The 11,285-nt window shown below is 44.7% G+C and overlaps 1 long non-coding RNA gene across 2 annotated transcripts; it reads right to left on the reverse strand.

Annotated features, from left to right (window-relative positions):
• Positions 1–6,468: 6,468 nt before the first annotated feature.
• Positions 6,469–10,813, reverse strand: LOC146668046 (uncharacterized). 2 transcript variants are annotated; one of them, XR_014912118.1, is made up of 3 exons: positions 10,465–10,813; positions 9,986–10,396; positions 6,469–7,082 (listed from the first exon to the last, which is right to left on the reverse strand). It is a non-coding gene; the product is annotated as an uncharacterized LOC146668046 (long non-coding RNA). The 2 variants fall into 2 exon arrangements; XR_014912117.1 differs by having other exon boundaries at positions 9,986–10,813.
• Positions 10,814–11,285: the final 472 nt, after the last annotated feature.

Below are 11,285 nucleotides of genomic sequence, written 5' to 3' on the forward strand. Positions count from 1 at the left end.
CAGAGCTTGTTCTTGTGCTGCCATGATTAGTGCCTCTGTGCTGTCTTTCAGTCCAGCTTTGTCCAGCCACTGGTAGGATTTCTGGATATCAGCCACCTCCTCTATCTGCCGGTGGTACATACCGTGCAGGGGCCTGTCCTTCCATGATGGTTCCTCGTCTCCCTCCTCTTTCTTGGGTTTCTGCTGCCTGAGGTATTCACTGAGCACTCGGTCAGTTGGGGCCATCTTCCCAATGTATTCTTGGATGTTCGTTGTCTCATCCTGGACTGTGGTGCTGACACTCACCAGTCCCCGGCCCCCTTCCTTCCGCTTAGCGTACAGCCTCAGGGTGCTGGACTTGGGGTGAAACCCTCCATGCATGGTAAGGAGCTTTCTTGTCTTTATGTCAGTGGCTTCTATCTCCTCCTTTGGCCAGCCTATTACCCCAGCAGGGTACCTGATCACGGGCAGGGCGTACGTGTTGATGGCCCGGATCTTGTTCTTACCATTCAGCTGACTCCTCAGGACTTGCCTGACCCTCTGCAGGTACTTGGTGGTTGCAGCCTTTCTAGCGGCCTCTTCATGGTTCCCATTTGCCTGCGGGATCCCCAGGTACTTGTAACTGTCCTCTATGTCTGCAATGTTGCCTTCTGGTAGTTCAATCCCCTCAGTTCTGACTACCTTCCCTCTCTTTGTTACCATCCGACTACACTTCTCCAGTCCGAACGACATTCCAATGTCATTGCTGTATAGCCTGGTAGTGTGGATCAGTGACTCGATGTCTCGTTCACTCTTGGCATACAGCTTGATGTCATCCATGTACAGGAGGTGGCTGACAACTGCTCCGTTCCGTAGTCGGTATCCGTAGCCAGTCTTGTTAATGATCTCACTGAGGGGGTTCAGGCCTATGCAGAACACCAGTGGGGACAGAGCATCTCCTTGGTAGATCCCGCACTTGATGGTGACTTGTGCTATGGGCTTGGAGTTGGCCTCTAGTGTTGTACGCCACATCCCCATTGAGTTCCTGATGAAGGCTCTTAGGGTCCCATTGATCTTGTACAATTCTAGGCATTCCAGTATCCAGCTGTGGGGCATTGAGTCATAGGCCTTCTTGTAATCAATCCAGGCAGTGCACAGGTTGGTCAGTCTGGTCTTGCAGTCTCGGCTGACTGTTCTGTCTACCAGTAGCTGGTGTTTTGCGCCTCTGGTATTCTTGCCAATTCCTTTCTGTGTCCCACTCATGTATTGACCCATGTGCCTGTTCATCTTAGCCGATATGATGCCTGACAGGAGCTTCCATGTAGTACTGAGGCAGGTTATTGGTCGGTAGTTGGAGGGGACCGGTCCCTTCTTGGGGTCCTTGGGGATCAGGACCGTCCGACCTTCGGTTAGCCATTCCGGGTGTCTCTCGTTAACTAGCAGCTGGTTCATTTGTGCTGCCAGACGCTCGTGGAGTGCAGTCAGCTTCTTTAGCCAGTAGGCGTGAACCATGTCGGGCCCTGGTGCTGTCCAACTCTTCATACTGGAGACCCTTTCTTGGATATCTGCCACTGTGATGGTTACTGGACCCTGTTCAGGGAGGTCGCTGTGGTCTGCCCTCAGATCCACTAGCCACTGAGCATTGCCGTTATGGGTTGCGTCCTTCTCCCATATGCTCTTCCAGTATTGCTCTGTCTCCAGCCTTGGTGGTGCTGTTATATATATATATATATATATATATATATATATATATATATATATATATACACTCAACAAAAATATAAACGCAACACCTTTGTTACTGCTCCCATTCCCCATGGGATGGACGTAGAGACCTAAAATTCATTCCAGATACACAATATAACCATCCCTCCCAAACAGTGGTCACAAATCAGTCCAAATTTGTGGTAGTAGGCACATCTGCTATATTGAGATAATCCATCCCACCTCACAGGTGTGCCACATCAGGATGCTGATCTGACATCATGAGTAGTGCACAGGTGTACCTCAGACTGCCCACAACAAAAGGCCACCCTGGAATGTGCAGTTTTTTGCGCTACTGGGGGTCTGGGGACCCAGAACCGGTCAGTATCTGGTGTGACCACCATTTGCCTCACGCAGTGCAACACATCGTCGCATGGAGTCTATCAGATTGTCAATTGTGGAATGTTGGTCCACTCCACTTCAATGGCTGTGCGAGGTTGTTGGATATTCGTGGGAACTGGTACACGCTGTCGTATACGCCGGTCAAGCACATCCCGAACATGCTCAATGGGTGACATGTCCGGTGAGTATGCTGGCCATGCAAGAACTGGGACATTTTCAGCTGCCATCTGCCCTGAACAATGTGAACCATGATTCATCCGTGAAGCGCACACCTCTCCAACGTGCCAGACGCCATCGAATGTGAGCATTTGCCCACACAAGTCTGTTACGGCGACGAGCTGGAGTCAGGTCAAGACCCCGATGAGGACGACGGGCATGCAGTTGAGCGTCCCTGAGACGGTTTCTGACAGTTTGTGCAGAAATTGTTTGGTTGTGCAAACCAATTGTTCCAGCAGCTGTCTGGGTGGCTGGTCTCAGACGATCTTGGAGGTGAACCTGCTGGATGTGGAGGTCCTGGGCTGGTGTGGTTACACGAGGTCTGCGGTTGTGAGGCCGGTTGGATGTGCTGCCATATTCTCTGAAACGCCTGTGGAGACGGCTTATGGTTGAGAAATGAACATTCAATGCACGGACGACAGATCTGGTTGACATTCCTGCTGTCAGCATGCCAATTGCACGCTCCCTCATTGCTTCTGGCATCTGTGGCATTTTGCTGTGAGACAAAACTGCACATTCCAGGGTGGCCTTTTGTTGTGGGCAGTCTGAGGTACACCTGTGCACTACTCATGATGTCAGATCAGCATCCTGATGTGGCACACCTGTGAGGTGGGATGGATTATCTCAATATAGCAGATGTGCCCACTACCACACATTTGGACTGATTTGTGACCACTGTTTGGGAGGGATGGTTATATTGTGTATCTGGAATGAATTTTAGGTCTCTACGTCCATCCCATGGGGAATGGGAGCAGTAACAAAGGTGTTGCGTTTATATTTTTGTTGAGTGTATATATATATATATATATATATATATATATATATATACAAGTTGGCTACAAGTTGAACAGCCACAAGGGGCAGTACCCTCCATGGAGAAGGAGGCTAGAGGCTAAGATCAAGGTAGCACGGAGGGAGGTTAGCCAACTGTAGAAGTTGCAGAAAGGCGCGATGAGAAAGGTGCCTAAGAAGTACAGGAAGCTGTCCATACCTGAGGCCTTGGAAACTGCCAAGCAACGAGTCACAGCCTTGGCCAGCCGCTTGAAGAGATACACCAGAGAGATAGAAGGAAAGAGAATAAACCAGCTGTTCTCCACGGAACCAGCAAAGGTGTACTCTCAGTGGCAGAGGAACAATATGAGAACAACACCACCAAGGCTGGAGGCAGAACAATACTGGAAGAGCATATGGGAGAAGGACGCAACCCATAACGGCAATGCTCAGTGGCTAGTGGATCTGAGGGCAGACCACAGCGACCTCCCCGAAAAGGGTCCAGTAACCATCACAGTGGCAGATATCCAAGAAAGGGTCTCCAGTATGAAGAGTTGGACAGCACCAGGCCCTGACATGGTTCACGCCTACTGGCTGAAGAAGCTGACTGCACTCAATGAACGCCTGGCAGCACAAATGAAAACAGATACCGACTACGGAATGGAGCAGTTGTCAGCCACCTCCTGTACATGGATGACATCAAGCTGTATGCCAAGAGTGAACGAAACAGCGATTCACTGATCCACACTACCAGGATATACAGCAATGACATCGGGATGTCATTCGGGCTGGAGAAGTGTAGTCGGATGGTAACAAAGAGAGGGAAGGTAGTCAGAACGGAGGGGATCAAACTACCAGAAGGCAACATTGCAGACATAGAGGACAGTTACAAGTATATATATATATATATATTAGGGGTGCAACGATACACAAAATCCACGGTTCGGTTCGGTTCGATACTTTGTTCATGCCTTTTTAATTTGTCATTTATTAAAATTATAAATATATATTTTAACTCAAAAGTACAGTTTTTAAATTTAACCCTAACCCTTGTGCGTGTTTTTTTATTTTGACAGCGAATGCGCACCTGCGGACCACTTATGTGCAGCCCTGGTTATTTAGCTCGTCATATTGCAGCCACAGAAATTATTTTGTCCATGAAACCATAAAGCTGCACTTTCTTTTTGCCTTATAGTCTGATTTGTCATAACTTTTATATATATATATATGTATATATATATATATATATATATATATATATAGCCAAACCATGACATGAGCACCACCATTTAAAAATAAATAAATAAATACATGACTTACTTTCTTCAGTCCCATCCTTTTAGAAAACTTTGTTCAAACAGCCCTCTATTTTGTATTTAGCCCCCTGGCTTTCTCCTTTGAACCCTGCATGAAGGAAAAAAATGTCCATCCCGGTTTTCCCTCCAAGGCACGAGCGATAAGCAGAGTTCTGTCCTTTCCTTCTAAGATTCCTAATTATTTAAAGTAACACTCAGGTATGCCATTCAGCTGGGTTAGTTACGACGTCGGGAGCAGCTTGGGAGAACAAGGAAACACAGACTGCTTCAGGTTGTCTTCCCAAATCGACTCAAAGGTTTATTTAGTACATAACAGCTTATATAGAGGAAAAAAAGGTTCGTGTGTCAGCAAGTTCTCAGTTCAAACCGGTACAGACCAAATAAGGAAACGTCTTCCTGCCTTGTGAGCAAAGAAGTATCCTGTGTGTAGTTTATCAGTTCAGCTACAATTTATGATCATCCCAGCAAAATACACTCCTAGACATAGAATACAGAGTTCTTTCATTAGTGAATTCTGAAACAAACCACCTGGCCTTTAACGAGCCTTTTTCTAAGAGATAAAGAAAAAGGGAGGATGGGAGTAAGGAAGTGGTCTCGTCTCTGTGGTATTTTCGACCTTGGGGTACCAGCCTGTGAGTCTTACACATCAATTCTTGGGTCACAGAGAAAGAGAAAAACAACTATTAAATGGGCCTTATTGAGTAACTCTTTTCTGTATAATATCACAATAAAACAATATCCTGTAAATGCTACCATGGTATCAAAATATCACAACAGTTCCCTCCTTTTATCATGAAATGATAACATAGTATAAAGACAGAATGTAATAACATAATATAAAGACAAATCATAAACATAAAACAAATCATAAATGTAACTGGTCCTTCGAGCAAGCTTAATATCAAAAATTCTGAGAGCGTATACATGGTATCACACAACAGACAATAATTATCAACAACAAATAATACATGCTACAACGGTTACAAAGGCTACAATTAGTTCCTTCCATCTTCCAAACGTGTCCTGTAGCCACTTATGTAGCCACTGATCGTGACCTGCATTGGCAATTAGTTCTATCTTCAATGCTTCAAGTCTATTCATAGCTTGTGTGAATGAACCGTTAGGAGCGGTATTATTGGGAATGAAAGTACAGCATACATCAACGGTCACTAGACCACAGGTACCGGTCCAATTAACAGGTAGGGCTAGTCTAAGAGTATTGTTGCACAACCAATAACCGTTAGAGATTGCTCTAGTTAGGCGCGTGACCATATGTGATTTAACTAACTCCCCCCAGTCAGTATCATTTAAGACACCCTCTGGGGGAACAATGATCGATTCTCCGCTCGAACTTGAACTGTGTGTGTGTTCCTCCAGATATGATACAACTTCAGCCACAGAGACAGCTAGCCATGTCTCATTACAGCGTGCACCTGGGGAGTCAGAGAAGAATGTGTAGTTATCCTTTGTATAATCTATGTGTGTGTCTGGGCCAGTTAACTTTAGTCTGCGCAGACATATCATACTAGTATTAAAATGGAGAGGGATCTGTCCTAAGGGCAGTGAGGGCTTTAACCTATTCTTAGGGCGTTTCATTGGGGCGCAGGTCCCTGCGGTGTCATTAGATAACTTCAATAATTCGCCTAATGGAGTCTCAGGGTTAGTTGGTGTGTGTGTGTGTCTAAGTAGGCAGTCGAGAGGCTCAGAGTCAACTGTAAAGCGTCTTTAAAGAGAGCATTATCTCCGCCGATTTCCTCTAGTCCCTCAGTGAGGGGGAAACCGGATATGGGGTATCCTACTATTACCTGTTCTGGATTAGCCTTTGAACAGACATAACAGTTACTGTTTCCTAAATCACGAGCGGCTGTTCTGGCATTTTCATACCAGGCGTTAGCTCCTGCTCTAGAGGGTGCATAAAATCGTTTATTAGTGGCGTCTATGTTGTCATTTACTGATTTTAGGGAACGTGAGGAGTGCATTAAGTAGGTGTCTTGCAAAATGGAGCATGAGGTATCGTCAGCAAAATATGACCTGCAGAAATGTGAACATGGTTGCAGTCTACAATACAAAATAGCAAAGAGAAATCCTAAGGTTAATGCGATAGATATGATAAATAACCTAAATATATAAGAAAGACAGTTCTTCAGTCGTCTTCTGGCCTGGTCCCAGGTTCGAGAGACACAGAATAAGCGTCGTATGATGACAATGGGCATTTCATTTTCTCCATTATCAGGATGGAATGAGTCTAGCTTTATCAGATTAGACATCATGTGGTACTTTTGGTTTTCTGTTCCTGCTGGATGTTTGAGTACCTTGTTGTTGTTCACGTGAAGGATCAAAGAGCTCTGAGCCTTGGCTCTTTCAGGCGTTGTGTGTTAATCAGTGATTGTGTGTGTGTATGTACATTGGATCCTGGCGCTGGCTCGCCTGAGATGTCATCTACCCGTGTGTGTTTATTTGTTCTGGTTCTGGGCGTTGGCCCGCCGGAGATGTCATCTGCTTGATCCGACGCCTGAGATGGTCCGATTGGGCTGGTCTTAACCCTGCTGGCATGAATCCACTGAGGTTGTCCGTCTGTGAGGATGCTGGTTCTTCGTCACTGCCAGTACAGTCTGGGGCTGGAACACGCGCGGCCTCCCAGAGTGTCCTTGGTTTTAGCAACTTCTCCAACACGCATCTCCTTGTCTCCACTGGTGGAACTGTGGAGGGGAAAGGCTGAGAGAGACAAACTTTCTGGTAGTTATTATTCAGTGTTTCTACCAGGTTGTGAACATCAGTGGACAATGCAATATACATCACCTTCTACTAGCGGTGCCCCTCTGGAAGCTGACCATGGTGTTGGAAATAGTCTTATTTCAAATGGAAATAATTTGGTTACTGCAGATGGAGTCATAATTTATGAAATGGAAAATCTGGTTGTGGTAAATGCTGATGTTTTGCTTTTGAGCTACCTACATTAGTTCGCGCACATGTTAGACAGGTTGCTAATATGCTTTTTACTGCATGTGATGTTTTCTCAATTACAAATCTTGATTTTATTGCCCCTATTACCCCTCTTTGTCCGACATGACTCACACAGTGAAAATGTCGGGCAAGGACTGGCATCAGGGAATATGGGAGGGCAATCAAACCCTTAAGATTTTGTATAAGCCATCTCTGTCATCTAAGGTACAGTCATTATTCTCCCAATAGGTGTAATCACATGCAGAGGCTTGCTCTTGTATGAATTTTAAATCAACATTTGTTTCTAAATAGTCTGGGAGTGTAACAAGTGGCAGCTGTAGGGGCACAGATAATACTTCCTGCGGAGGTGGGAGCTGTGATGCAGCTGCAGCCTTGGCTGTCACGTCTGCTAGAGCATTACCTGTTGCTTCGTCTGTGTCAGCTGTACTGTGTCCTTTCGTTTTTACAACTGCAACGGCCGATGGCAGCTGTATAGCCTGTTCCATCAGCAGATCTAAATCCTCTTTGTCTCCACAATGTGCCAAAGTCATGCACAACGCCAAATGCATAGCGGCTGTCTGCGTAAATTGTCACATGCTTATCCAAATGTAGCTCACAGGCGCGTATTAAAGCCATGAGCTCTGCTTTTTGTGCTGAGTGAAATGGTAATGAGTTTGCCTCTAGTATCATGTCAGGCAATGTCACCACTGAATAGCCACAAAGAAATGAGTTGTCATTCGGCCTTGAACAGGACCCGTCCACATAAACCGTGGCTGAGTCTGGGATATGTGTTTGCTCTAAATCTGGACGTGGTGCTGTGGATTCCTGTATACGTGTCATGCAGTCATGATCGTCAAGCCTGTCTGAGCCATCCTGTCGGTCAGAAGAACACAGCATAGGATCAATAAATGTGCTGGCGAATCAGGTGTGCTGCTCGCTTTTATAGTGAGATTTGCATATGTTGTGTAGTTATGTTTGCTAGAATGGTCGTGACCTGGTGATTGGTGTGTAGAATAGTGTCATGTGAGAGTGTGAGCTTCTCGCAGTCCCTTATCATGATAGAGCAAGCTGCTACTGCCCTCAGGCAGGCCGGCATTCCTGAACAACCACGGACAGCACCTTTGAGTGGCGGAGATCAGCACTCCCTTTAATGCATTGAAAGAGGCAGTCATTTCTGTGGACCACAGTATTCGAGGAGGCTTGTCTTTTTTACAACAGTCACGCAGAATGTGGTCATGAAAAGAACAGTCTGGTATCCACTGTCTGCAATAGTTCACCATGCCCAGGAAGGACAACATTTCCTTCTGTGGGACGAGGGACGGAGGTCACAGCTTTGACCCTGTCTGCAGTCATGGAACGTTTTCCGTGAGACAGTGTGAATCCCAAATATTGAACAGAAGTCTGACAGTACTGCATTTCCTTTGCTGATGCTTTGTGGCCAGTCTTTTGGAGGTGCTGGAGAAGCATGTGTGTAGCAGTTTGACATAGTTTTTCACTTTCAGCACAGAGGAGGAGGTCATCCAGTACAGCCCTGGAGGAGTGAAGCTGTCCAGGGTAGCACAGACCACCATTGAGAAAGCAGCAGGGCTGTCTACCATGCCTTGGGGCAAACGAGTCCAAGTGTACTGCTTATTTCTATGTGTGAATGCAAATAACGGCTGTGTGTCTTCATGCACAGGTACTGAGAAAAAGGAGCGGAGCATAAATCCACCACGGTAAAATGTGTATGCAATGCATGTCAATATGCTGTGAACATCTGAAACGAGAGGTGGCAGAGGAATGTTGACTGCATTAATTTGCCTTAAGTCTTGTATGAAACGCCATACGCCAGGTTTGTTAGGCTTTGGCACAGGATTGACAGGAGTGTGGGCTTTATTACTCCTGTAGTCAATAAATCTCCTATCATGACATCTAGGGCTGCGGCTTTTTCGGCAGAAATGGGATGTTGCTTGACATATACTGGCTTGTTGTGTTTTAATAGGTGTACGTGATAAAGTGTACAGTCAATAAATCCTATATCATTCTCACTTTTAGACCACAATGTCATATTCTGGTATTCAGCTGGCAACGTAAGTGCAGAAATAGTACAGTCGATAGGGTAGGTTAGATCTATGTGACGACATGGTGTAGTTATGTCATAAACTATGTCTGAGTTATGTGACAAAATCACTGTTTGACCTTCACTTGTGTGAGCAGTTATCATGTTGTTGAACAGTGTGAGAGAAACAAAAGTGTGGCTTGTTGTATTTGTACACGTTTTTTTTGGCACAGTGTGTGACATAGAGTACCGGACAAAAAGGATGTTGAGTTCATTCTCTGCTGAGGGTCCAGCTGACACAGAGGATGTTCCTTCTCCATCATGTCGGTACATAGGGCAGAGAAAACATAAGCTGTTATCAGTGTCAGCAAACATTTCACCCTTTATGTTAAATGAAATACACAAATTCATCTTTGCTCCGGGTGTCTGCGGCTGCTGGAAAACTGAGCCACAATAAAAACACATATCTCTACTTTTATCCTTCCGTCCTCTGAAACTTCCTTGCTGTGCTGGAGCGGGTAATCCTGCATACATTAGTTTCTCACTTTCCTCTGAGCCTTCTACATCAAAATTCAACTTTATCTTAACACTTTTAGCTTTCGTGGTAGTATCTGCACTGGCCTTCAGTTTTACTGACCTGTTTTCTGGCGATAATCGTTCGGGATAGGGCTCCGGAAATAAATTAGAATGCATTGAACTTACAGTCCGTAAGTTGTAAACAAAGTCAGTCACATAAGCACTTCCGCATGTTCTGGATACGTGATCATGGACGTCTTCACCGATTCGCGGACGTAGGTTACACGTAACCGGAAATGGGAGTTGTACTGAGCCGTTATTTGAGACTTTATTTTGTATTTTATTCATTTTTGGTTTTACAGGTACTTTAGATTTTTTATCGGACCTGTCTGTGGTCTTTGAATTATTCTGACCCATGTTCAGTGATTTCCAGAGGGGTTTACACGCTTGAAGGATTTATGTTAGTATTTCGCTGCGGCACAGCTGAGGTTACTTTAAATTTATTGCTAGCAATTTTTGTTTGGGTGAGCAACTCTCACTTAACGAGCAACTTCTCGCTTAACAACAGGCAACTTCCTGTGTCACTTTTTGGTGAGCAACTTCTCACTTAACGAGCAACTTCTCGCTTAACGAGCAACTTCTCGCAAAACAACAGGCAACTTCCTGTGTCTTTCTGCTTTTAATTTACTGCTTTTAACCCTTGAGACCCGTGTTTTTTTTTTTTTTTTTTTTCTTCAAAAGAAAAATTAAACAATTAATTATTATTATTTTTTTTTTACGTATAAATGTGTTGTGTCTTTCCACTCACTCCACTTGATTATAACTGATTTATTTATAACATTTTATATAAAAGAAAAACGAGAAGCACATTAATTCATAGTAATTTAACATAAAATTGTTTGATAGTGTTAATTTGGAAAGCCACAACTCTAGCGCGTCCACCAACACCACACAAGGGTTAATTTACTTTATTCGGGGACTGAGGAAGTCGTCAGTGTATCTCTCTGGATCACTAAGTGAAACTTCGTCAGCATATCCCGTTTTTTTTATGGATCGATCACTGAGAGAGGTATAATACGGTCTTTATATAAATATGAAAGACGCATATTTACCTTCTGTCAGTCAATCCCACTTCTGACGCCAAATTGAAGGAAAAAAATGTCCATCCCGGTTTTCCCTCCAAGGCACGAGCGATAAGCAGAGTTCTGTCCTTTCCTTCTAAGATTCCTAATTATTTAAAGTAACACTCAGGTATGCCATTCAGCTGGGTTAGTTACGACGTCGGGAGTAGCTTGGGAGAACAAGGAAACACAGACTGCTTCAGGTTGTCTTCCCAAATCGACTCAAAGGTTTATTTAGTACATAACAGCTTATATAGAGGAAAAAAAGGTTCGTGTGTCAGCAAGTTCTCAGTTCAAACC

The sequence above is a fragment of the Rhamphochromis longiceps genome, linkage group LG6, assembly GCF_057381845.1.
Source record: "Rhamphochromis longiceps isolate RC_006_pf linkage group LG6, R_longiceps_female_GT1.1, whole genome shotgun sequence".
In the NCBI taxonomy this organism is placed as follows: Eukaryota; Metazoa; Chordata; class Actinopteri; order Cichliformes; family Cichlidae; genus Rhamphochromis; species Rhamphochromis longiceps.